This window comes from Bubalus bubalis, chromosome 16 (assembly GCF_019923935.1).
Source record: "Bubalus bubalis isolate 160015118507 breed Murrah chromosome 16, NDDB_SH_1, whole genome shotgun sequence".
NCBI lineage: Eukaryota > Metazoa > Chordata > Mammalia > Artiodactyla > Bovidae > Bubalus > Bubalus bubalis.
The window spans coordinates 82961097-82986870 of record NC_059172.1 but is presented as its reverse complement, the minus strand read 5'-3'; the positions used below and the strand labels follow the sequence as shown (position 1 = coordinate 82986870).

General features: G+C 38.5%; 1 protein-coding gene and 1 non-coding gene across 6 annotated transcripts in view; one reads left to right on the top strand and one right to left on the bottom strand.

The window, feature by feature from the left end:
* GRIA4 (glutamate ionotropic receptor AMPA type subunit 4) overlaps positions 1-25774 on the bottom strand; it is a 673155-nt gene that overhangs the window by 602532 nt on the left and 44849 nt on the right. The gene's annotated exons all lie outside the window — the stretch shown is intronic.
* On the top strand, positions 4990-5061 carry TRNAC-ACA. The gene has a single exon. It is a non-coding gene; the product is annotated as a tRNA-Cys (tRNA).

The following is a 25774-nucleotide window of genomic DNA, read 5'->3' as shown; positions in this document are numbered from 1 at the left end:
AAGGAGAGATAAGAATGACTTCTTTAAAGAATAATGCTAGAAATAGAGGAAAACTATAGAATAAGAAAGGCTAGAAATCTCTTCAAGAAAACTGGAGATATCAGGGAACATGTTACAGAAAAAAAAGTCTTATTGACTGGGACAACCACAATGGTGTGGTCACTCACCTAGTGCCAGACATCCTGGAATCTGAAGTCAAGTGGGCCTAGGAAGCATTACTAAAAACAAAGCTAGTGAAGAGAATAGAGTTCCAGCTGGGCTATTAAAGCCTTAAAAGATGGTACTGTGAATGTGCTGCACTCAATACATCAGCAAATTTGGAAAACTCAGCAATGGCCACAATAATACAAAAGGCCAGTTTTCATTCCAATTTCAAAGAAGGATAATGCCAGAGACTGTTCAGGCTACCATAGAATTGCATTCATTTCACATGCTAGAAAGGGTAAGCTCAAAAATCTTCAAGCTAGGCTTCAGCAGTACATGAACCCAGAATTTTCAGATGTAAAATTGTGGTGCTGGAGAAGACTCTTGAGAGTCACTTGGACTGTGAGATCAATCCAATCAGTCCTAAAGGAAATCAACCCTGAATATTCATCAGAAGAACTATTGCTGAAGATAAAGCTCCAATACTTTGGCCACTGATGTGAAAAGCCAACTCTTTGGAAAAGACACTGATGTTGGGAAAGACTGAAGGCAAAAGGAGAAGGGAGAGGCAGAGGATAAGATGGTTGAGATAGCATCACTGACTGAATGGACATGAATTTGAGCAAACTCAGGGAGATAGTAAAGGACAGGGGAGCCTTGTGTGCTGAAATTCATGGGATCACAATGAATTGGACATGACTTAGCAACTGAACAACAACAATAATGTAAAATGGTAAATGCATTACTGATAAATGAACTGCAATGAGGAATTTCAATATCACAATTAATTAGTAATACTATGATTTTGAGGGAAATGATTGAATCAAAATAATATAAAAGTATTAGAACAATTGTCTCTTTCTGTATGGAAAGGATAGATGTAACTCACAAAAAATATTTGTAATGTATAAGCAATTCCTTTGTCATTAGGTTATTTACACAGCTATTTGCTTTTAAGTAATAATATCCAAAAAATTGTGGGAAGAAAACTATATTATTAAAATAATAATAGTCCAACATATAAAAGAGAAGTCTTTTGGAAATTATAATTCTGTTATATAAAATAAAGTATATAGAAATAAAAAATTGTTGACAATATTGTGGACAGAATACTTGGATATTTGATGTGAATATTACTTGGGTTACAATTAAGGATTTAGTTGCACAGCTCCCCAGCTGATTGCTGCCTTCATGTATTCATCTTTTTATTAATGATTAGAAAAAGAAAAAACAAATGCAAATTAAGTACACAGAAATCGAGTGCAGAAATATAAGTAATCTCGTAGATTCTACATTGGAGAGGACAGAGGAGGCATTTATGAAGATGCTGTTCAGTTGCTAAGTTGTGTTCAAGTCTTTGGACTTGAACTTCAGCATGGACTTCAGCATGCCAAGCTTCCCTATCCTTCTTTACTTCCTAGAGTTTGCTCAAACTCATGTCCATTGAGTCTGTGATGTCATCCAAAATGAGGATGTTGAACATGGGACAAAAAAACAGTGGTCCCAAGCTTGAATTTAGCGGTCTGTATACTAAGTTTTACTAGGACTTTACTAGGAGGCTTAGTAGGTACCTAGATGTGATATTTTTCCTGAGAAATATCCCAGTCATTATAAGGAATGTATGCACATTAATTCAGCTGCTATATCACTCCTGCATGGACTAGGACATTCTACTGGTGTTGTGGTTTTGTTGAGGATTACTAGCAGCAGTTTGCTCTCCTCCTTACTGCTAAGTCCACACCTAAAGCTAGGATAATTAGACAAGGAATTTGACTATGAACTATACATGATGTTAACACATTGTATTGTAACATCATTCTTAGCATTTTTGTTGTGTCAGGACATTTTTTTCCCCATAATTAGAATTATCAAATGAAAATAAAATCTGCCACTGTTTCCATTTTCTCCTTACCTATTTGCCATGAAGTGATGGGACTGATGCCATGATCTTAGTTTTTTGGATGTTGAGTTTTAAGCCAGCATTTTCACTCTCCTTTTTCACCTTCATCAAGAGGCTTTTTAGTTCCTCTTCACTTTCTGCTGTTAGAGTTGTAGCATCTACATACCTAAGGTTGTCGATATTTCTTCTGGTAATCTTGATTCCAGTTTGTGATTCATCCAGCCCAGCATTTCAATGTACTCTGCCATATAAGTTAAATAAGCAGAGTGATAATATACAGTTTTGATGTATTCCTTTCCCAATTTTGAATCAGCTCCTTGTTCAATGTCCAGTTCTAACTTGTTTCTTGTTCTGTGTACAAGTTTCTCAGGAGACAGGTAAGTGGTCTGGTAGTCCCATATCTTAAAAAATTTTCCACAGTTTGTTGTGATCCACACAGTCAAAGGTTCTAGGTAGTCAATTAATCAGAAGTATTTTTTTTTTCTTTAATTCACTTGCTTTTTCTATGATCCAACAGATGTTGGCAATTTGATCTCTGCCTTTTCTAAATCCTACCTGTACATCTGGAAGTTTTTGGTTCACATAGTGTTGAAACCTAGATTGAAGGATTTTGAGCATTACCTTGCTAGAATGTGAAATGAGCACAATTGTACAGTAGTTTGAACATTCTTTGATATTGCTTTTCTTTGGAATTGGAATGAAAACAGACATTTTCCAGTTCTTTGGCCATTGTTGGGTTTTTCAAATTTGCTGGCATATTGAGTTCAGCACTTTCACAGTATCATCTTTTAGGATTTGAAATAGCTCAGTTAGAGTTTCATCACCTCCTCTAGCTTTGCTTGTAGTAAAGACCCACTTGACTGCACACTCCAGGGTATCTGGCTCTAGGGTTGTTAGTATACCATCATGGTTTTCTGGATCATTAAGACTTTGTTTGTGTGTGGTTCTGTATATTCTTGCCAGCTCTTCTTAATCTCTTTTGCTTCTGTTAGGTCCTTGCCTTTTCTGTCCTGGCCTTTATTTTTTAAAAGTATTTATGCCAAATACTAATTATAAAATATCAAGAAAGTTAACTTTTTATTTGTGGAACAGGCAACTTTGGCACCAATATTACATGAAGCTCCAAAATACATTAAAGATCTGTAATATGACTCACTCTGTATGTGATATTTAAGCCTGTTTCATCAGTAATACTTAATTACTATGTTGGACATAATGTTGACAGAGTTCCATTAATTGGCTCAAGGATGAACATTACTCACTCTTGGCATTGAAGCAATTCCTACTACAGTGAAACTGGTAATAGAATGATTAACTACTCCATACTGCTACTAGTTGCTGTTATCTATTGAGCCAAAGTAATGGAACCCCAAACAGAAGTGTGCAGGGAAAATCTCTCCAGTGATATGGAAACGATGTGAAGGTTATTGAAGTGTCATGAGCAATTGACTGTGTATGACAACCTTTCTTCAGTATCTTATAAACTCTAAGTATAGGTGTTATAAGGAAGGGCTAACATTTCGAGTATATTCTAGCCAGTTACATCAGTATAGTGGTCATCAGAATTATTTGGAAATTTTTCTAAGAGATATTTGTGTCCTTCTCCCACTTGCCTTCCATTTTCTCAGCAAAGTGTTTGAGTCTAACGAATATCTGTGCATTTTCATAAACACTTCAGGTAATTGTGATGCAGGCTTGTTTCAGTTCACTCAGGGTAACTGCATATTGCAAAAACACTGCATACCAAGTCAAAATGTGGCATTATTTGAGGAAAAGAGCATTTGAAATATAGTATTTATAGTGATTTTTATTTCAGAGTAGTTGTTTATTGATATAAATTAGGCATGAAAATGCATATTTTGTGAGCTTTTATATTTACCAAAGTTATGTAGGATTATTTTTTCCTCTTTTTAAATCAATTATTTGAAAATTCATAAAACAAATCCATGATGAAATACTGATCTGCCTTAAATTTCATTTTTAATATAAAATTATAAAACTTGTATTTCTTACAGATGTCCAATTTCAATTGATTACACTATGAAATATTTGCTCAAATAACCACTATTTTAAGATTGGATCTACCTTAGTGACTGATCTGATTTTGCTATAAGAGGGGCTTGTTAAATACAATTTGTATATTATTCAAACTTTGTTTTATTGAGAATATTTATATACAATTTATTTTCTGATTTCTTCAGGAAAAGGGTGTTTGTCATTTGAAAATCTAAAATGAATATGCTTCATGGGCCTTCTGAATAACTAGCCTAAGAACATTGAGAAAAAATTTTACTTCCTGTGCTCTATCCTACACCAACTGACTCAAAATTTCAGAGGCTACATCTAGGAATTCATATTTTTAGAGCAACTTTATACCCCTCCTAGAGATTCTAAAGTTTTTATTTGTCTGGATGTTTAAGAATTTCATGTTGTTATTTTTTTTTTTTAATAATGGGAGTATTCTTTCATACTCTTCAGTTGTTACACAATACAATAATTAAATCTTGCAAGCTGTCATAACTGCAAGATAAGGATAAGTATAAGGATAAGGATAACTGAAGGCTGTGCAAATGCTGGGGATTCCCACTACATGTAAACAGGACAAACTGTTTCATTTATCTGCCAGTATCTCTTTTGTGAGAAAATATTCCTTGACAGATCTGTAGTCTCAAATGCTTCCCTTATGAAGAGGATGAATGGAAATGCCCCCAATAGGTGAGACTTGCAAAAATAAAAAAAAAATTTTCATCATTTTCAAAGTATATTTTGGAACATTCATAAGTGCAGAAGAGTTTAGTGAAACATCATTTATTTATTCTCCCAATACTGAGAAAGACTTAGTGAATATTTTGACTTTTTTTTCCCCCTAAATGTCTTCTCTTCTTACACAAAACTTCTTCCACTTGTGATGGTGTAACATCCAGATAAAACCATCCTATCGGCCTTCCCTGGTGGCTCAGACGGTAGAGCATCTGCCTACAATGCAGGAGACCCAGGTTCAATCTCTGGGTTGGGAAGATCCCCTGGAAAAGGGAATGGCAACCCACTCCAGTATTCTTGCCTGGAAAGTCCCATGGACGGAGGAGCTTGGCTGGCTACTGTCCATGGGGTCGCAGAGTCAGACATGACTGAGCGGCTTCACTATCTACCTACCATTAGTTGAAAATATTTAAAGTCAAAAATATATTTAATACATCTAACCTACTGTCAGGGGACGTTCAACTTTAAGGAATCCAATATGTTGCACTTTTCTTCCTTTGTGTGCCATTTCTCAAGGATTCTTTGTTCCTTATCAGTTCCTATTCTGGAAACCAGTAGAGATGCATGCAGTTCTCAGGACTGTGATCATGGGAAAGGATACCTGCTTGGATTCCTTTCAGCAACTCCCTTCAGTGACTCTTTTCAGCATCAGCTACCTTGTATGTATTAGACTATCCATTTTGTTGCAACTGATGGAATTTCATTCTTTGTAACAGACGAGTAATTATTTTACTGAAGATATATAAACATGCAGTTCTGCTAATAAAATAACCTTGTCCCACTAAAGACTTGAGTCCCCCACGTCATTCTTTCTGTCTTCTTTTTTTTTTTTTTTTTTGGAGTGTGGAAACCTGCTAAGCTCACTTTCTCACCCAGGCTTTCAAGACCTCCTTGAGTGGATACCCTGTGTCTTCATAAGTGGTACAAGTCCTGTGCATGGGCTTTATTGGTTTTCCACGTAACCCAAGAGATACTGCTCTCTCTCTCTTTTTCTCTCTTTTTGTCGACTCCGGTCCACCAGGTCCGAGTCTATAAAGAAGACCAACAAACTATCAAACACCATAGCTTAGCTTAGCCTATGTTAGATATACTTGGGATAATTACACTAGCTGACAGTTTGACAAAGTCATCTAACACAAAGCCCATTTTTGGCAAAGTGTTGAGAATCTTACGTAATTTCTTGAATATTGTACTGAAATTGAAAAACAAAATGTTATTGTGGGTACAAGACGGTTGTATTTTATTGGTTGCTTATCCTCATGATCACATGGTTGCCTGGGAGCTGTGGCTGACTTCTGCCCAGCATCACAAGAGAGCCTGCATGCTCAGTTCACTCAGTTGTGTTTGATTTTTTGTGACCACAAGGACTATAGCCTACCAAGCTCCTCTATTCATGAAATTTTCCAGGCAAGAATGCTGGAGAGGGTTGCCATTTCATTCAGCAACTCATGACTTGAATTTCCAGGCAGATTCTTTACCACTGTACTACCTGGGAAGCCATACAGAATATCACTAGCCCAGGAAAAGATAAAATTAAAATTTGGAATACTATTTCCACTGAGTGTAGTTTTCACACCATTAAAAAGTGGAAAACCCTTTTAAGTAGAACCATTGTAATGTGGGGACAGTTGATATCATGAGATAATATAGGATATATGTTTTTGAGGTTTTGACTTTTATATTAGTATTTTCTCTCATAGCTATTTCTTCAAGAAATTCAAATTTACTAGCATTAGTCTTTTAGTGTTTTCATAGGAGCTGATTATAGGTGATTCATTGCTTCAGTAATCATTACCCTCTATTTATGCATTTAGTTCATTTTTGATTTTTGAACATTATATATAATGCTAAAATCTACTTCTGATCTGCTGAAATATGTATTTACAATCAACAGCTATGAATATTTAGAACTTCTTGTTAAATAATAATAGAACTGCTTTTAAGGATAAGTAAACCAATTTAAACTTCCACTAGATATATATGATAAATATGTATGAACTCTCACAAACTTAAATTTTATGCTTCTCTGAATTTTATTCATTTGGTATGGATAAGCATGTTACTTTTGCATAGGTGATATTTAATTATGATAAGGAAAAAAATTCATATTCACAAGCCAAACCTATTACATAATGGAAAAAAAAAAAAGGTAAAAGTGTTTGATCTCTCTCTTACTCTTCTCTGTCAAGCAGAACTGTCAGAAAAATGCAACAAAAATAACAACAACAACAATAAAAACATTTTAAAGGTATAAAGGCCAAAAATGGATAAAATAATTTAATAATATTATTTTAAAGATGAATTTAAGTTCAATATTGAAGTATTCAAAGTAAAAATGCTGAAACACTCTCAAAGATATTGTATTATGAACTAATATTGTTTTTACACATTAGAGCTCTATTTTTTATCTTTCTAATCTATTATGGTATATTATTAATAATGAATTTATATTGATTTCATCCTAAACTACTTTATAGTGTTTGTTTTCTGTATGTCAATAATATGCTTAGTGCCTGAAGAATTACAAAATCTTCATTGTGACAATTTTGATATTTGTAAGTAGCAACTATAAGAGGCATCTATTTCTGCTTTATTGACTATGCTAAACTTTGACAGTGTTAATCAAAACAAACTATGAAAAATTCTTCAAGAGATTGGAATACCAGACCACCTTACCTGCCTTCTGAGAAATCTGTATGCAGGTCAACCAGCAACAGTTAGAAATGGACATGGGAAAGGAGTATATTGTCAAGGCCGTATATTGTCTCCCTGCTTATTTAACTTATGCAGAATATATCATGAAAAACACTGGGCTGGATGAAGCACAAGCCAGAATCAAGATTACTGGGAGAAATGTCAATAACTTCAGATATGCAAATGACAACATCTTCATGGCAAAAAGTGAAAAGGAACTGAGGACCCACTTGATGAAAATGAAAGAAGAGAGTGGAAAAGCTGGCTTAAAACTCAATATTCAAAAACTATGATCATGGCATCTGGTCCTATCACTTCCTGGCAAATAGATGGGGAACAATGGAAACAGTGATGGACTCTATTTTCTTGGACTCCAAAATCACTGCAGATGGTGACTGCAGCCGTGAATTTAAAAGATGGTTGCTCCTTGGAAGAAAAGCTATGACCAACCTAGACAGCATATTCAAAAGCAGAGACATTACTTTGCCAACAAAGGTCCGTCTAGTCAAAGCTATGCTTTTTTCCAGTAGTAATGTGTGGATGTGAGATTCGGACCGTGAAGAAAGCTGAGTGCCAAAGAATTGATGCTTTTGAACTGTGGTGTTGGAGAAGACTTTTGAGAGTCCCTTGGACAGCAAGGAGATCAAACTTGTCAATCTTAAAGGAAATCAACCCTGAATATTTATGGGAAGCACTGATGCTTAAACTGAAGCTCCAATACTTTGGCCACCTGATGCAAGGAACTGACTCATTGGGAAAAACCCTGCTACTAGGAAAGATTGAAGGCAGGAGAAGGGGACGACAGATGAGATGGTTGGATGGTATCACTTACTCAATGGACATGAGTTTGAGCAGGCTCCAGGAGTTGGTGATGGACAGGGAAGCTTGGCATGCTGCAGTCCATGGGGTCACAAATAGTTGGACAGAACTGAGCGACTGGACTGAACTGAACTGAGGTAGCAAGTGACCTTTATTAACCTATTTAGCACTTTTCATACTAACATCAACTTTTTTTGATAAGCAGTACAGCATGAGTACAGCACTGAAGATCGTGGGCTCTGGAGCCAGGCCTCTCATAATCTGTGACACCTTGGGCAAAGCTATTAGCTCTCTGTTCTGCAATCTATGAGTATAAAGTGGCCATAATAACAGTACCTACTCAAGGGATTGTTAAAACCTAGAAAAATGTTCTCCATTTTTGGCCCTGTCCTTCCCTGCTTTTTCATTCCAGAATCTTTCTCTTTCTCCATCCCTCCTTTTATGCCTTCTTTTGGTATTCTCTAAGATCTCTGCAAATATATATATTTTTAAACTCTCTGAGCCAATTGAATAGACCATGTTTTCTTCAGAATACAAAACATTTTATACAATATAAATGTTATATTTTATAATTGAGGGTATCAAATTATATTATTACAACACAATTTTTGCCATCTTATTTTTTTTAATTTTCTTGATTTCCTTAATATGCTCTTTAATTTCTATCAGTTATGTTACAATTTACATATTCTTTAACCTTCTAGTAATTTGCAGGATAATTTGTCACTCTAAATAATGTGCTTATTTCTTAATGTACCAACTTTAGCTGTTAACAGTGTTTATTATAACTCACACCACTCTGAAATGTACTTACTAGTCTGCACTTTTGAAACAAATTGTTTTCTGGTAACAGTGAATTTAATTTAATTTACTATTATACTTTATTTTAAGAATTAAAGCTTCTTCCACTTTCAATAATGATTATTAGAGTTTATGACTAATTATTGTTTAAATCCATCACCCTAGCTCAGTTGGTAAAGAATCTGCCTGCAATACTGGAGACCCAGGTTTGATTCCTGGGTCGGAAAGATCCCCTGGAGAAGGAAATGGCAATCCATGACAGTATTCTTGCTTGGAAAATCCCACGGACAGAGGAGCCTGGCAGGCTACTGCTGGAGTCCAGCTCCAGCAGCCAGGGATTCAACCTGAAGAGATGAATGGTGTTGGCGAGAGAAAGGAGGCAGCCTCTCAGTTTTTTTGGACTGCCTCATTTCTCTCGCCGACACCATTCATCTCTTCAGGTTGAATCCCTGGCTGCTGGAGCTGGACTCTGGCAAGTGGCACCCAGAACAAGGGATACTGAAGAGTAAGTAATTTAAGATTGTAACGTGGGACGGTTAGGATTGTACCTGTGGGTGGCCGGCACCCCTCTGCAGTTTAGGCAGGGTGAGGAGGGTACAGAATGAATAAGAATGTTCTCTAGAAGAATGAGTTTCTCTACATCTAAGAATATATAAATGTTTATTGAAATATTACTTCATATGTTAGCCCATAGAGGCATTAAAGTAAGCACAGGAAGACTATCTAAATTCCTACATTTGTTTTATACTTTGCATGGGCCAGAAAAGTTTCCTGTAGATGCTTTTGCTCTGTGGAATATGATTAGAAATGTCCTGGACCCCTGTCATGAGGGAGTTAGAGAGACTATGGGGGAGGCTATAGCGGTGGATGGTGGGTCTCCACCTTCTGCGCAGATCATGTTTTCTGCCATTGATGAATAAAAGGAGGGAGACTGTGCTCTACCTCCTGAGGAAGGAGAGGGCTTACAGGATGCTGAGGCCCAGCACCCTGGCAAGCCCCCTCCCCCTCTACGCAAACCTTTAAAAATTTATCCACCACTTTCTGATTTAAGGCAATCGCCACCACCTCTGCTTGTGCCTCCCAGGGCCCAGGAGTTGCCACTTTGCCTCCAAAACCTCCCAGAGCATTGCCTAAGGCTGAGAAAGATAAAGAGTTTTTTTGAAACAAAGGAGCTTTTAAAGCAGATGATGCACAATATACAGAGCCTGCTCCTTGGAGAAAACCCCCTCGGGGCGGGGGGGCTTACCCAGGCTAAAATAAAAACAAAAAGAGAGAGAGAGAGATTAATCATAATGGAAATGATTCTACAAATAAAAAATGTTTCTCTTGTGGCCAAATGGGGCATTTTTGCTGGCAATGTCCTGCCAAGCAGGGACAATAAGCTGTGCCAATACAGACTAATACCAACCCCCCAAAGGCACTTTGCCCCCGATGCCAGAAAGGGCATCATTGGGCAAAGGACTGCAGATCTAAATTTCATAAGGATGGGACTACTCTCACCCCCCAAGTAGAGGGAGGTAATTTTTCCCAGTTTCAGGGAAATGGGCAGCAGGGGAAGCCCCAGCCCTGGACAACAATAGGGGCAGCAGCATTGAATCCCATTGTCTCCTTTGTCCCATCCCAGAACTCCTCAGAGCAACCCCATGTAGAGCAGGACTGGACCTCAGTTCCACCACCGCAACAATATTAACCCCAGACATACCAGTTACTACGATTCCAACAGGAGTGTAGGTCCCCTGCCTGAGGGCATTGTAGGACTTGTGCTAGGGCATAGCTCGCTTTCCCTTCTGGGAATTTCGGTGGTGCCTGATGCAGTAGATTCTGATTATACTGGGGAAATTAAAGTTTTGATCTCACCACCTACTAAAACTGTGCAAATTGATAAAGGTCAAAGAATAGCACAGCTTTTGCTTTTACCTTAATATCAGACAGGAAAAATCTTGACTTCTCAAGCTAGGGGCCCCAGAGGATTTGGATCCAGTGATCTAGCTTTTTGGGTGCAGGAAATTGCAGCTTCTAGGCCTTTAAAAATCTTTTAATTCAAGGAAATAAAATGTCAGGGCTGTTAGATAAAGGAACAGACGTCTCTTGCATTGCTGGAAAAGATTGGCCCTCATCCTGGCTGACATGCTTGACCAGTGCTGGCCTGGGAGGAACAGGGTCAGTGCCCTCAGTTGCTAAGAGGTCACAAATTTTGACATGATCAGATGAAAAGGGGGCACAAGGCACTTTTTATCCATATGTGGTTCCTTCACTACCTTTTTCTTTATGGGGGAGAGATATATTATCTCAGATAGGAATGCTTTTATATAGCCCAGATGAAAAGGTTACTAATCAAGTGCTGCAAATGAGGTATAATCCATCACCAGATGGTCAACACCAAAAACAGATTGATTGTATTCTTTGCAGCCAAAGATGGAGAAGCTCTATACAGTCAACAAAAACAAGACCAGAAGCTGACTGTGGCTCAGATCATGAACTCTTTTTTGCCAAATTCAGACTTAAATTGAAGAAAGTAGGGGAAAACACTAGACAATTTAGATATGACCTAAATCAAATCCCTTATGATTATACAGTGGAAGTGAGAAATAGATTTAAAGGACTAGATCTGATAGATAGAGTGCCTGATGAACTATGGACTGAGGTTCATGGCATTGTACAAGAGACAGGGATCAAGACCATCCCCATGGAAAAGAAATGCAAAAAAGCAAAATGGCTGTCTGGGGAGGCCTTACAAATAGCTGTGAAAAGCAAAGGAGCAAAGGAAAGATATAAGCATCTGATTGCAGAGTTCCAAAGAATAGCAAGAAGAGATAAGAAAGCCTTCCTCAGTAATCAATGCAAAGAAATAGAGGAAAACAACAGAATGGGAGACTAGAGATCTCTTCAAGAAAATCAGAGATACCAAGGGAACATTTCATGCAAAGATGGGCTAGATAAAGGACAGAAATGTTATGGACCTAACAGAAGCAGAAGATATTAAGAGGTGGCAAGAATACACAGAAGAACTGTACAAAAAAGATCATCATTACCTAGATAATCACAATGGTGTGATCACTCACCTAGAGCCAGACATCCTGGAATGTGAAGTCAAGTGGACCTTAGAAAGCATCACTACAAGCAAAGCTAGTGGAAGTGATCGAATTCCAGTTGAGCTATTTCAAATCTTGAAAGATGATGCTGTGAAAGTGCTGTACTCAATATGCCAGCAAATTTGGAAAACTCAGCAGTGGGCCACAGGAATGGAAAAGGTCAGTTTTCATTTCAATCCCAAGGAAAGGCAATGCCAAAGAATGCTCAAACTACCACACAATTGCACTCGTCTCACATGCTAGTAAAGTAATGCTTAAAATTCTCCAAGTCAGGCTTCAGCAATACGTGAACCGTGAACTTCCAGATGTTCCAGCTGGATTTACAAAAGGCAGAGGAACCAGAGATCAAATTGCCAACATCCACTGGATCATGGAAAAAGCAAGAGGGTTTCAGAAAAACATCTATTTCTACTTTATTGACTATGCCAAAGCCTTTGACTGTGTGAATCACAATCATCTGTGGAAAATCCTGAAAGAGAGGTGAATACCAGACCACCTGACCTGCCTCTTGAGAAATCTGTATGCAGGTCAGGAAGCAACAGTTAGAACTGGACATGGAACAACCGACTGGTTCCAAATAGGAAAAGGAGTAGCTCAAAGCTGTATATTGTCACCCTGCTTATTTAACTTCTATGCAGAGTACATCATGAGAAATGCTGGGCTTGAAGAAGCACAAGCTGGAATCAAGATTGCCGGGAGAAATATCAAAACCTCAGATATGCACATGACACCACCCTTATGGCAGAAAGTGAAGAGGAACTAAAAAGCCTCTTCATGAAGGTGAAAGAGGAGAGTGAAAAAGTTGGCTTAAAACTCATCATTCAGAAAACGAAGATCATGGCATCTTGTCCCATCACTTCATGGCAAATAAATGGGAAACAGTGTCAGGCTTTATTTTTTTTGGGGGGGGGGGTTCCAAAATCACTGCAGATGGTGACTGCAGCCATGAAATGAAAAGACGCTTACTCCTTGGAAGGAAAGTTATGACCAACCTAGATAGCATATCCAAAAGCAGAGACATTATTTTGCCAACAAAGGTCTGTCTAGTCAAGGCTATGGTTTTTCCTGTGGTCATGTATGGATGTGAGAGTTGGACTGTGAAGAAAGCTGAGCAGCAAAGTATTGATGCCTTTGAACTGTGGTGTTTGAGAAGACTCTTGAGAGTCCCTTGGACTGCAAGGAGATCCAACCCGTCCATTCTGAAGGAGATCAGCCCTGGATTTCTTTGGAAGGACTGATGCTAAAGCTGAAACTCCAGTACTTTGGCCACCTCATGCAAAGAGTTGACTCATTGGAAAAGACTCTGATGCTGGGAAGGATTTGGGGCAGGAGGAGAAGGGGACGGCAGAGGATGAGATGGCTGGATGACATCACTGACTCGATGGATGTGAGTCTCAGTGAACTCCGAGAGTTGTTGATGGACAGGTAGGCCTGGCGTGCTGCAATTCATGGGGTCACAAAATTCGGACACGACTGAGTGATTGAACTGAACTGAAAGATCAGCAGGGAAATGTTTCACCATTAGAGGTATTTCCTAACAAGAATAGAGAAGGTCTGGGATATTCAAATTTATCCTAGAGGCTGTTGCTCTTGCTGCCGACCCTATTACCTGGAAATCTGATGATCTGGTATGGGTGGAGCAATGGCCTTTAACAGCTGAAAAGTTGCAGGCAGCTGAGGACTTGGTTATGGAACAACTGGCAGCTGGCCATATAGGGCCTTCTAATAGCCCCTGGAGTACTCCTATTTTTTTTATTAAGAAAAAATCAGGAAAATGGAGATTGTTACAAGATTTGAGAGCTATAAATGCAACTATGGAAGACATGGGGGCCCTCCAGCTGGGCCTCCCTTCCCCAGTTGGTTGTGCCTTTTCAGTATAATGTGGTAGTTGTAGATCTACAGGATTGTTTCTTTGCCAATCTCCTGGCTGTCCAGGATTGTAAACAGTTTGCCTTCAGTCTCCTTTCAGCTAATTTTAAACAACCCTATAGAAGGTTCAATGGAAGGTTTTGCCTCAGGGAATGAAAAATAGCCCCACCTTGTGTCAGAAATTTGTAGACCAAGCTGTGCAAAATGTTAGAGGAAAGTATAAAGATCTATATTTGATACATTATATAGATGATAATTTGACAGCTCATAAGGACAGAGCCTTTTTGCAACAAATTTTATCTGAATTGATTGAGGCCTTGGGAAGCTGGGGTTTAAAGATAGCTCCATATAAGATACAAATAAATCCTCCTTTTCCTTATTTAGGGACGGTATTGAATACCCATATCATGAGTCATGCCCCTTTGCAGCTGTGGAGAGATCGTTTACTAACTTTAAATGATTTCAAGAAATTATTAGGGGATATTAATTGAATATGCCTACATTTAAAACTGACTACTGCAGATTTGAAGCCTCTGTTTGATTGCTTAAAAGGTGATCCTGATCCCAGTTCTAAGATAAAGTTGACTAGTGAGTCAGAGTCGGCTCTTGTTAAAGTGGATGAGGCTTTAAAGGATCAGTTAATTAGGATTAATATTGCCATAGGATGGGATTTAATTATTCTCACCACAGAGCATACACCTACAGGATGCTTGTGGCAAGAAGGCCCATTGGAATGGCTCCATCTACCAGTGACCCCAAGAAAAATAGTTTTGTCTTATCCTAGCTTGGTGGCACAATTAATTATAAAAGGTAGAAAAAGAAATGTGGGACTTTTTGGAAAAGAAGTAGCAAATATAATGATTCCATTCAATAAGGATCAACTGCAATTTCTTTTACAAAATAGTGATGATTGGCAAGTTGCTCTGATAGATTTCAGGGGTCAAATTTTGTTTCATTTGCCCTCAAGCCCCCTATTGCATTTTTTGAAAACACATCCAGTAATTTTTCCAAAGAAATTTTCTATTCAACCTTTGGAAAGGGCAATTTTAGTTTTCACAGATGGTTTCTCTAATGGTAAAGCAGTCACAATTATTGATGGAAAATCCCATGTTCAGGTAACTGAAGAGACATCGGCCCAGGGAGCTGAGTTGAGGGCAGTTATTTGGGCTTTTCAACATTTGAGAGATCATATCTTCAATCTTTTGACTGACTCCCAATATATTGTAGGGTTGTTTCCTCATATTGAGACTGCTAATACTCCGGAAAATAAGACTACCATCTTCTCCTTGTTATTTTATTTACAGAAGGAGATTAAGCATAGAGATAAAAAATATTTTGTAGGACATATTAGAGCCTATTCCGGCTTGCCCGGCCCTTTACATGAAGGAAATGCTTTGACAGATGCATTAACTGAAGTAATTGCTTTAAACTTACATGAAAAGATTGACAAGGCCAAAGATTCTCACAAAATGCACCATCAAAATGCAGCCGGTTTAAGGTATGAATTTCATATCCCTAGGGAAGCAGCTAGACAAATAGTTAAGTTATGTACAAATTGCCCAATATTTAATCCATCTCCACCATTAGGAGTAAATCCTTGAGGCCTTAGGCCTAATGCTCTCTGGCAAATGGACGTAACTCATATCCCGGCCTTTGGAAAACTGTCCTTTGTGCATGTTACCATAGATACCTTTTCTCATGTTATTATAGACTCTGCTAGATCAGGTGAAGCAACAAGAGATGTAATTCAGCACTTGTTTCAATGCTTTTCCCAAATAGGACTCCCAGAACAGATAAAAGCAGATAATGCCCCTGCTTATACTTCTGCTGCTTTTTTTAATTTACATTTTATTTTATTTATTTTTATATGAAAGTAATATTTATTTTATTTAAATTTATTTATTTTAATTGGAGGTTAATTGCTTTTAAGAGATTTTGTCAACAATTTTCCATAGTACATTCAACAGGAATACGTTATAATCCCCAAGGCCAAGCCATAGTGGAAAGGGCGCACCAGACTTTAAAAAGTCAGATAGCTAAATTAAGACAGGGAGAATTTAAATATTCCTCTCCACATCATGTTTTAAACCATGCTTTGTTTGTAATTAATCATTTAAACGTGGACAAACAGGGGCAGACTGCAATGGTGAGACACTGGACTCCTGAAGGGACTACGACTCAGCCTCTGGTTAAGTGAAAAGACCTCCTTACAGGAGAGTGGAAAGGCCAGATATACTGCTAACTTGTGGGAGAGGGTATGCTTGTGTGTTTCCACAGGATTCCACTTCTCCTGTTTGGACTCCTGAGGTTACTAAAATCCCTGAAGTCCTGGAGTCCGGGATCGAAAAAAGATGGGGAGACCAGAAGCTCGTCGAGTCCAGACCTGAGGGAGCCAAGGAAATGCCAAAGGGCGAGTGATCTTTCACCTGAGGCTTTACTGCTAGTACATCACTTCAGGCACCTGGCACTTCAGGAGAGACATGCTGATCGAGTTCAACCGTATTCTGCCCCACCTCGTTGCTGACATGGTACTTAAACAACCACCTCCAGCATAGTACCAACTTGGGGCCAGCTAAAACATCTCGCTTAGCAGGCTGAAGAATTAATAGAAAGGGGGAAACATGAGGCCACTCCTATGGTAATGTATGTGGCTATGCTTGCTCTGTTGCCTTATCAGCCGAGGCCCTCCAGAGAAGAAAAAGTTTATTGGGCCTATTTGCCTAATCCACCTTCTTTCCAGCCTGTTGATTGGATGAATGAGCCCTTTCGTGTTTTTGTTAATGATACTCTTCTTTTGGGCAGGGCTTCCATCTATCCTAATAATGTTAAAACAGTGGTCAGCACTCCCTTCAATTTTTCAGGCATGTCCATTTATCCATCTATTTGCTTTGCCATACCTTCTTGTTTACAAGGAGCAGCTCCAGTTTTGAATGGATGTGTTAGCACTTCCTTGAAAGGCATGCTTACTGAGTCTCTGAGAAGCGAAGGCAAGAGAGACTTTTGGTCTTTACCACTGTTGATGCCAGGGGTACAAGATAGATTATTTGATGCCTTAAAAAAAGGCAGCCCCTCATTTAAAGGACTATCTGAGCTGTGCACTCCCCACTTCGGACTCTGATGTACAAGGACTACAGGCCTGGGAAAGCATAAGCAGAATTTCTGGCTTTCTTCATTGGAAAGAATTCATGCATGCCGTAAAGTTATCTATTCCCATTGCTGCCACCAGACATTTTCTGAAAGGGGGTGCCCCTATCTTTTGAATCAATGATGGGGCTTGATTTATGTAGAACCTTATAGGTCCACATGGAATAATTCATTTGTCTCTATGCCTTTAGTAATTACTAGGTGGCATGCTAATGGATGGCTTCCTCCTTTAGTGAGCTTCGATGGAACGGGTCCCATGAAGCCTGAGTTATGGAAAGCATTGGCTGCAATGGCACCTGTGATTTTACATAGACCTTTAAATGAACAAAGATATATTGTATGGGGCTGCGTACATTCTCTTTATGCCTTTTTGTTGGCCAGAAATCAGAGTGATTTGGAAGTTCCTGAAGGAGAAACTGTTTACAGTGTTATATGTGTGAATTGTTTTATATCAAATTGTGTTGATGGGAATGATTATAATAATTATAAGGCTGTGATGATTCTAAAGCAACCACCATATTTGATGGTTCCTGTCAAATTAGAGGGACAATGGTTTGATGATTATGCATTTAAAGTTTTATATGAATTTAATAGCTTAATTTCTCAACCTAAGAGATTCATTGGAGCTCTGGTTGTGGGAATAACTGCTTTGATTGCCATAATTGCATCAGTCACGGTTTCTGCTGTTGCCCTGTCAAAAGAAGTGCATATGGCCTCGTTTGTCGATCAGCTGTCCAAAAATGTCTCCGTAGCTCTTACTACACAGGAAATTATAGATAAAAAAATAGAAAATAAAGTCAGTGATTTAGAAGAAGCAGTTCTGCTTATGGGGCAAGAAATTACAAATTTAAAAATTAATTGTCTTTAAGGTGCCATGCTAAATTTAAATGGATGTGCATTACCCCTCTACAAGTGCATGAGTACATGCACTCTTGGGAACACATTAAAAATCATATTTTAGGCGTCTGGAATCATTCAGATTTTAGTATTGATATTTCTAAGTTACATCAGAATATTCAGAATATGAAGCAGGCAGAGTCTGACTTTTCCTCTCAATGGCTTTCTAATTCCCTCTTTGATAATCTGGAGGGATATCTTTCCCATGGATCCTTTTCTACAATAATGATTAATGCGGCCATGTCTTTATGCCTGTTAGTTCTGATTTGTGTAACGGCCCCATGCCTTTTCAGAATACTCAGCCGAAGTGTTTCTGCTCTATCTACTGAGTTTCATGCTGCTGCTACTGCTGCTAAGTCACTTCAGTCATGTCCAACTCTGTGTAACCCCATAGATGGCAGCCCACCAGGCTCCCCTGTCCCTGGGATTCTCCAGGCAAGAACACTGGAGTGGGTTGCCACTTCCTTCTCCAAGGCATGAAAGCGAAAAGTGAAAGCGAAGCCACTCAGTCATGTCCTACTCTTTGCAACCCCATGGATTGCAGCCTACCAGGCTCCTCCGCCCATGGGATTTTCCAAGCAAGAGTACTGGAATGGGTTGCCATTGCCTTCTCCAACTGAGTTTCATACCTATGCTCTAAAAAATAAAAGGGGGGAGATGTCAGGAGCCGCATTAGGCATATGGACAAAATGGAGGCACGGCCCCAGAAGCCTCTCCTCCTTCCATAGGCACGGTCCCGGGATGAATGAGCTAGGCCTTGTAATTCTGACTTGTTTTTTCCTCTTGTCAGCTGAGTTGACTGAAAAGGAATATTAAGGTGCTTATTGTTCTTGAGAGGAGAATGAGACGGTACAAAGCCATCTGCAGGGTGCTCAGAGAATAATTCATAAAGTTAACCATTGATATTTGTTTAAGGACTTTTAGAACAGAGTGTTCCAGGATGAGCACATAGGCCACAGCTTGAGGCCATAGGAGGGATTTCTATCTGAAGCCTATATGTGAGGAAAATGTTTATGGCAAAGGAGTTTACTGAATTTAGGGCTTAGAAATAATTTAAATAGTTAGAAGTTAAAGATTTAAGGAATGTTGTAAAGTTAGCATATTTTACTATAGCTTATAGAAGTTAGAAATTTTTAGAGACACTATAGCTAGAAGCCTTTTTAAGAGATAGTGAGCTCAGGATGTTAGGGGCAAACAGGATTTAGGAAGATAAGTAGTAAACTGAGGAATGTAGCATGAGTTACAATGTAATCACAAGTTAGCTATAGGACACATTTGAGGAGGTAGATAATAGATAATAAGGCTGATTCCAAGAGAGTTCACTGAAGCAGGAACTCTGTTTGAAGAGCAACAATGATTTATGGAGATAATAAATCTGGGATAGGGGAAACTGAAAATGTCAAACCTCTGACCTAATGTTTTTGTAAAAGTATAAAAGAAAATCTTAAACTTGAAATAAATAGGCAGTCCAAGAATAATCTCTTCAGGTTAAATCCCTGGCTGCTGGAGCTGGACTCTGGCAGGCTACAGTCCATAGGTTCACAAGAGTCAGACATGACTTAGCGACTAAACCACCACCATTGTTTAAATAATTACATTTAACTCTAGATCTTCAATATCATAAATTTCCAAATAAGCTTAATTATTTTATAAAATGTTTGTTTACTGAAATACATACTCTAATATTACTTTTAGAAAGAGAAAAGTTGTGATTTATGTCTTGATTTATTGCATTTTTGATATTTTTTTATATATGAGTAACCATACAGTTGGGAGAAGGCAATGGCACCCCACTCCAGTACTGTTGGCCAGAAAATCCCATGGATGGAGGAGCCTGGTAGGCTGTAGTCCATGGGGTCGCTTAGAGTCAGACACGACTGAATGATTTCACTTTCACTTCCCACTTTCATGCATTGGAGAAGGAAATGGCAACCCACTCCAGTGTTCTTGCCTGGAGAATCCCAGGGACGGAGAAGCCTGGTGGGCTGCAGTCCATGGGGTCGCACAGAGTTGGACACGACTGAAGTGACTTTAGTAGTAGTAGTAACCATACAGTTAGTGTGGGCTTCCCAGATAGCACTAGTGGTAAAGAGCCTGCCTGCCAATGCAGGAGACTTAAGAGACCCAGGTTCAATTCCTGGAAGATCCCCTGGAGGAGGGCACATCAACCCACTCCAGTATCCTTGCCAGGATAATTCCATAGACAGAGGAGCCTGGCTGGCTACCATCTACAAGGTTGCAAAGAGTTGGACAGGACTGAAGTGACTCAGCACACAACACATACAGTTAATGAGAGAGTTAATTCTTAGGTAGGTTGATAAGGAGTACAGGGCCCTCAAGGAGGAGAAAAGGACAAGCTTTTTTTTTTCTTTTCCCCACGTTCCTTCGTCTCAGTCACATAAGACAATTTTTGTCTTGAGCTCTGAGTTGTTACGGCAACAATCTATTTTGCCTAAAACTAACTTTCTTTAAGCTCAGAGCTAATGATTACACAGGAGAAGTCAATGGCACCCCGCTCCAGTACTCTTGCCTGGAAAATCCCATGGACAGAGGAGCCTGGTAGGCTGCAGTCCATGATTACACAAGAAAACAACATATTCTTGCTCAAGGGTATGTTTTTCCTTAAGCTCAAAGAACGCTCAAACTACCGCACAATTGCACTCATCTCACACGCTAGATAAAGTAATGCTCAATAAGTAATGCTCTCCAAGCCAGGCTTCAGCAACACGTGAACCGTGAACTTCCATATGTTCAAGCTGGCTTTAGAAAAGGCAGAGGAACCAGAGACCAAATTGCCAACATCCGCTGGATCATCAAAAAAGCAAGAGAGTTCCAGAAAAATATCTACTTCTGCTTTATTGACTATGCCAAAGCCTTTGACTGTGTGGATCACAATCAACTGTGGAAAATTCTGAAAGACATGGGAATACCAAACCACCTGACCTGCCTCTTGAGAAATCTGTTTGCAGGTCAGGAAGCAACAGTTAGAACTGGACATGGGACAACAGACTGGTTCCAAATAGGAAAAGGAGTACATCAAGGCTGTATATTGTCACCCTGCTTATTTAACGTCTATGCAAAGTACATCATGAGAAATGCTGGGCTGGAAGAAGCACAAGCTGGAATCAAGATTGCTGGGAGAAATATCAAAATCTCAGATATGCACATGACACCACCCTTATGGCAGAAAGTGAAGAGGAACTAAAAAGCCTCTTGATGAAAGTGAAAGTGGAGAGTGAAAAAGTTGGCTTAAAGCTCAACATTCAGAAAACAAAGATCATGGCATCTGGTCCCATCACTTCATGGGAAATAGATGGGGAAACAGTGTCAGACTTTACTTTTTTGGGCTCCAAAATCACTGCAGATGGTGACTGCAGCCATGAAATTGAAAGATGTGGAAAGTTATGACCAATCTAGATAGCATATTGAAAAGCAGAGACATTACTTTGCCTACAAAGGTCCGTCTAGTAAAGGCTATGGTTTTTTCAGTGGTCATGTATGAATGTGAGAGTTGGACTGTGAAGAAAGCTGAGCACTGAAGAATTGATGTTTTTGAACTGCGGTGTTCGAGAAGACTCTTGAGAGTCCCTTGGACTGCAAGGAGATCAGTCCATTCTGAAGATCAGCCCTGGATGTTCTTTGGAAGGACTGATGCTAAAGCTGAAACTCCAGTACTTTGGCCACCTCATGTGAAAAGTTGACTCACTGGAAAAGACTGATGCTGGGAGTGATTGGGGGCAGGAGGAGAAGGGGACGACAGAGGATGAGATGGCTGGATGGCATCACTGACTTGATGGACCTGAGTCTGAGTGAACTCTGGGAGTTGGTGGACAGGGAGGCCTGGTGTGATGTGACTCATGGGGTCACAAAGAGTCAGACACAACTGAGAGACTGAACTGAACTAAACTGAATATATAACAACAATGTATCTTGCTTGAGGATGTGTTTCTCCTTCTTAACAAAAACTTTCTGACTAATCTTATCTTATGTTGTGGGAGTGGGTCTGGTAAGACCTTTCTATTATTAGTAACCAATTGAAAAAGTATATTAGGCCTTAATAAGACTAGAGAGTGGGGCACTCTCTGCCCCTCCTGATGTCTACAGCAGAAGCTTTCTGTCTCTTTTTCACTGTACTAAAACTGCTGCTGCTGCTGCTGTTAAACTCTGCTACACAAAAGCTCTTAGTGATCAAGCCTCATCTCTGGCCCTGGATTAAAATTCTATCCTCCAAAGGCCACAAGTCTGACGCCTTTCACCATAAGCTATGTACACTAAGTACACACATGCTTAACTGTTTACCCCCTCAACTGCAGTGCAGGAGACCCAGTTCAATTCCTGGGTCAGGAAGATCCCCTGGAGAAGGGTATGGCAACCCACTTCAGTATTCTTGCCTGGAGAATCCCTGTGGAAAGAGGAGCCCGTCAGGCTACAGTCCATGGAGTAGTGAAGATTCAGACATGACTGAGTGACTAAACATAGCACAGCACACAGGTATTTCTGTCGATGGGAGAGATCTGGTCAATGTATAAGGCAGATACACAATGCAGAGCAGAGAGGAGAGAGAAGCCAGAAGGAAGAGAAAATTTTTTTATGTTTAAATTTTTCTTGTCTTGCCATAAAGCATGAGCTTTTTTTTTTTTTTTTTTTCCCCCACAAAATAAAACATGATTTTACTACACAGAACTTAAAGTGAACATTGTTCCATATCTGGAACTTCATTGTATTCATTTTTTTCATCCTTTCCTCATCTTTAAAAATGCCAATTATTTATATATTTGACCAACATTATCTTCCTATAGATTAGATAACCTTTAGGTAACCTAAGATAGGCAACCTATCTTCCTATAATAGCTAATCCATCAATTCTTAGGTTCTGATTCTGCAGCTCTTCATTGTGTGATATATTCTCCACTCTATCCTCCTTATTTTAAAAATGCTGATTTTATTTATTGATGTTTCTAATGTAGGTTTAAGCTTTGAGGTGATTTTGCTTTTCTAATCAAATGTTTTACTTAATTTTGCCAGCTCCCTTTAAACTCTTTTTGTTCTTTCTTTACTCTTATAATTCATTTCATAGATATCATAGTCTCTTTCATTTTCTTAAAAGTTCAAACACCTGCTTTTTAGCCCCCCCCCAATATCTTAAATTATACATTTAACTAAATACTCATTTGTCCTTTGCATGCTATATCTGTTTTTTTGTTGATTTGTAACTTTACAGAGTTACCATGAATTCTTTGCTGCGTTTGTTGTTTTTATACTGTTTAATTATGACTTAGAGAAGTTCCATTCATTCCTGTTTACTTCCCCAAAATGTTGATGGCTTGTATTTTATTTCCCCTCCCTGTTTAAACAGATGGTGTTGGAATCTTCTCCTGATTCTTTAAACTGGATGCTTTAGTTATTCATTTGCTTGAAGGAAGCTGTAAATAATGCCTGAGGCAAAGGGCAGCTCCATTTTGGCCTTATTTCTTCCCACTTTCTTTCCAAATCAGTTGACTCCCTGCCAAGGAGCATTTCTGGATTTTGCCATTTTTCCAGCTTTGGCAAAACAATTAGGTTTTCAGTAACTTCCTTTGAAGAATCTTTCTATGTAGAACTCTTCTCATACTCAGCTTTACATCTGACTAAGTTATATTGGTATAACTAAGTTATATTGATAACTTAGATAAACTGCAGCAGGAATAACTGCGTGTAACACAATGTTACAAGTACTGTTACTTTCACAGCTACAACTATTAGTAATACCTACATTACTACTGTGAGGATGATTCCCACCAATTCCAATGAAGGAGATCAAGAAAACGAGGTTCATCTAATTTATTGGCATTTCAGAGAACATATTTTAGAATCTTTTTAAAATCTTTAAGTAAATCAAAAGGAAACATAGGATCAGAATAGAGAAGATGGGGACATTTTAACTGGTTAAATAACACTGACTATTTACAGACATCAACATTTTCTAAAGGAGAGATTTTTTAAAAGAATTATACAGAGTCATCTTTTTCATGTTCCTATACTACATTGATATTACTACCATTCTTTTTAATGTTTATAATATTTTTAGAAATTAAGAAGCAGATAAAATGGTGAATATATCAAACATTTTGTATTGCATTGAACATATTGTATTGAACTATGACCTGTACTCAAATGCCCATGCATTTCTGTGAAAGCACAGAAGTAGGGTTGGAAAGGGCAGTTTTGTATCTTGCAAGGAATAAAATACAGGTCTAATCAGGGCTAGTAGTCATGTATGGATGTGAGAATTAGACTGTGAAGAAAGCTGAGCACTGAAGAATTGATGCTTTTGAACTGTGGTGTTGGAGAAGACTCTTCAGAGTCCCTTAGACTGCAAGGAGATCCAACCAGCCCATTCTAAAGGAGATCAGCCCTGGGTGTTCTTTGGAAGGAATGATGCTAAAGCTGAAGCTCCAGTACTTTGGCCACCACATGCAAAGAGTTGACTCATTGGAAAAGACTGATGCTGGAAGGGATTGGGGGCAGGAGGAGAAGGGGACAACAGAGGATGAGATGGCTGGATGGCATCACTGACTCTATGGACATGAGTTTGACTGAACTCCGGGAGTTGGTGATGGACAGGGAGGCCTGGCATGCTGCAATTCATGGGGTCGCAAAGAGTTGGACATGACTGAGCGACTGAACAGAACTGAACACTGCTTTGTGGACCTCTAGGAGAACACTCACTGGAGAGCTGTTTTTCCTATAGCAAAGTACTGAAGGACAGACAGGTGCCAATTTTCTATGGGCTAGAAGTGAAATCAGTGAATGACATCACCACAGGGCTCATAGGATCCACATGACCAACTTGAGGGATGACATAGAATGATATCATATGCTGGCCCATATGTTTGTTAAGATATGCTCTATTTTGTTATATTTAAGGATTCTTTGTATATTAAATACAATTTCCCATATCAGAGATATCTTACCTATCAAGTCTACTGCCATTTTAATGTTCTCAGTACTAGCCTCAGCTAAACCATTAAGCATAAAAATTCTTCTCAATTTTCTGCTCATATAATTACTAAAATAAACATCAGTGACCAGATTGAACTGGGAAATAACATCAAAGAGAAGATAATGGCTAGGATAAGTAGAAAGCAAAAGCCCAATGTAATATAACAATTTAGATTAAGTGACCACTAGATCTAAACTTGATAAAAATTAAATTCTAATTAAAAATTAATATAATTGCTGATTTCAGAATTTTAGTATACATATAAATTTAATAATTATTTTACATTACTTATTCATTAAGTGCTAATAAGTTTCTAGATTTAAATAATAAACCAAAATTCTATTTTATTTTACTTTTAGTTTCTTCAATGTTATCATGACAACACTGGATAGACACTCACAAACATTTGTAAGTGCTCATTAAAAGCTTATATAGCAAAGTTGCATACTTTTAAACATCATGAATAAAAACAATAATTAAGATAAGAAAAATGCTATAAAATATGTTCTGTCTGAGCCTGAAAAGACCAGTTTAATCTAATTTATTTTTTCATGTAAATTAAGGGAAAGGAAAAACTGAACAAAGGAAATGTAGTTTAAAATACATAACAAAGAAAGCAAAACAAAATGAAAATACTTAATTATGAAAAGCCAGCCATCTAATTAAAAAATA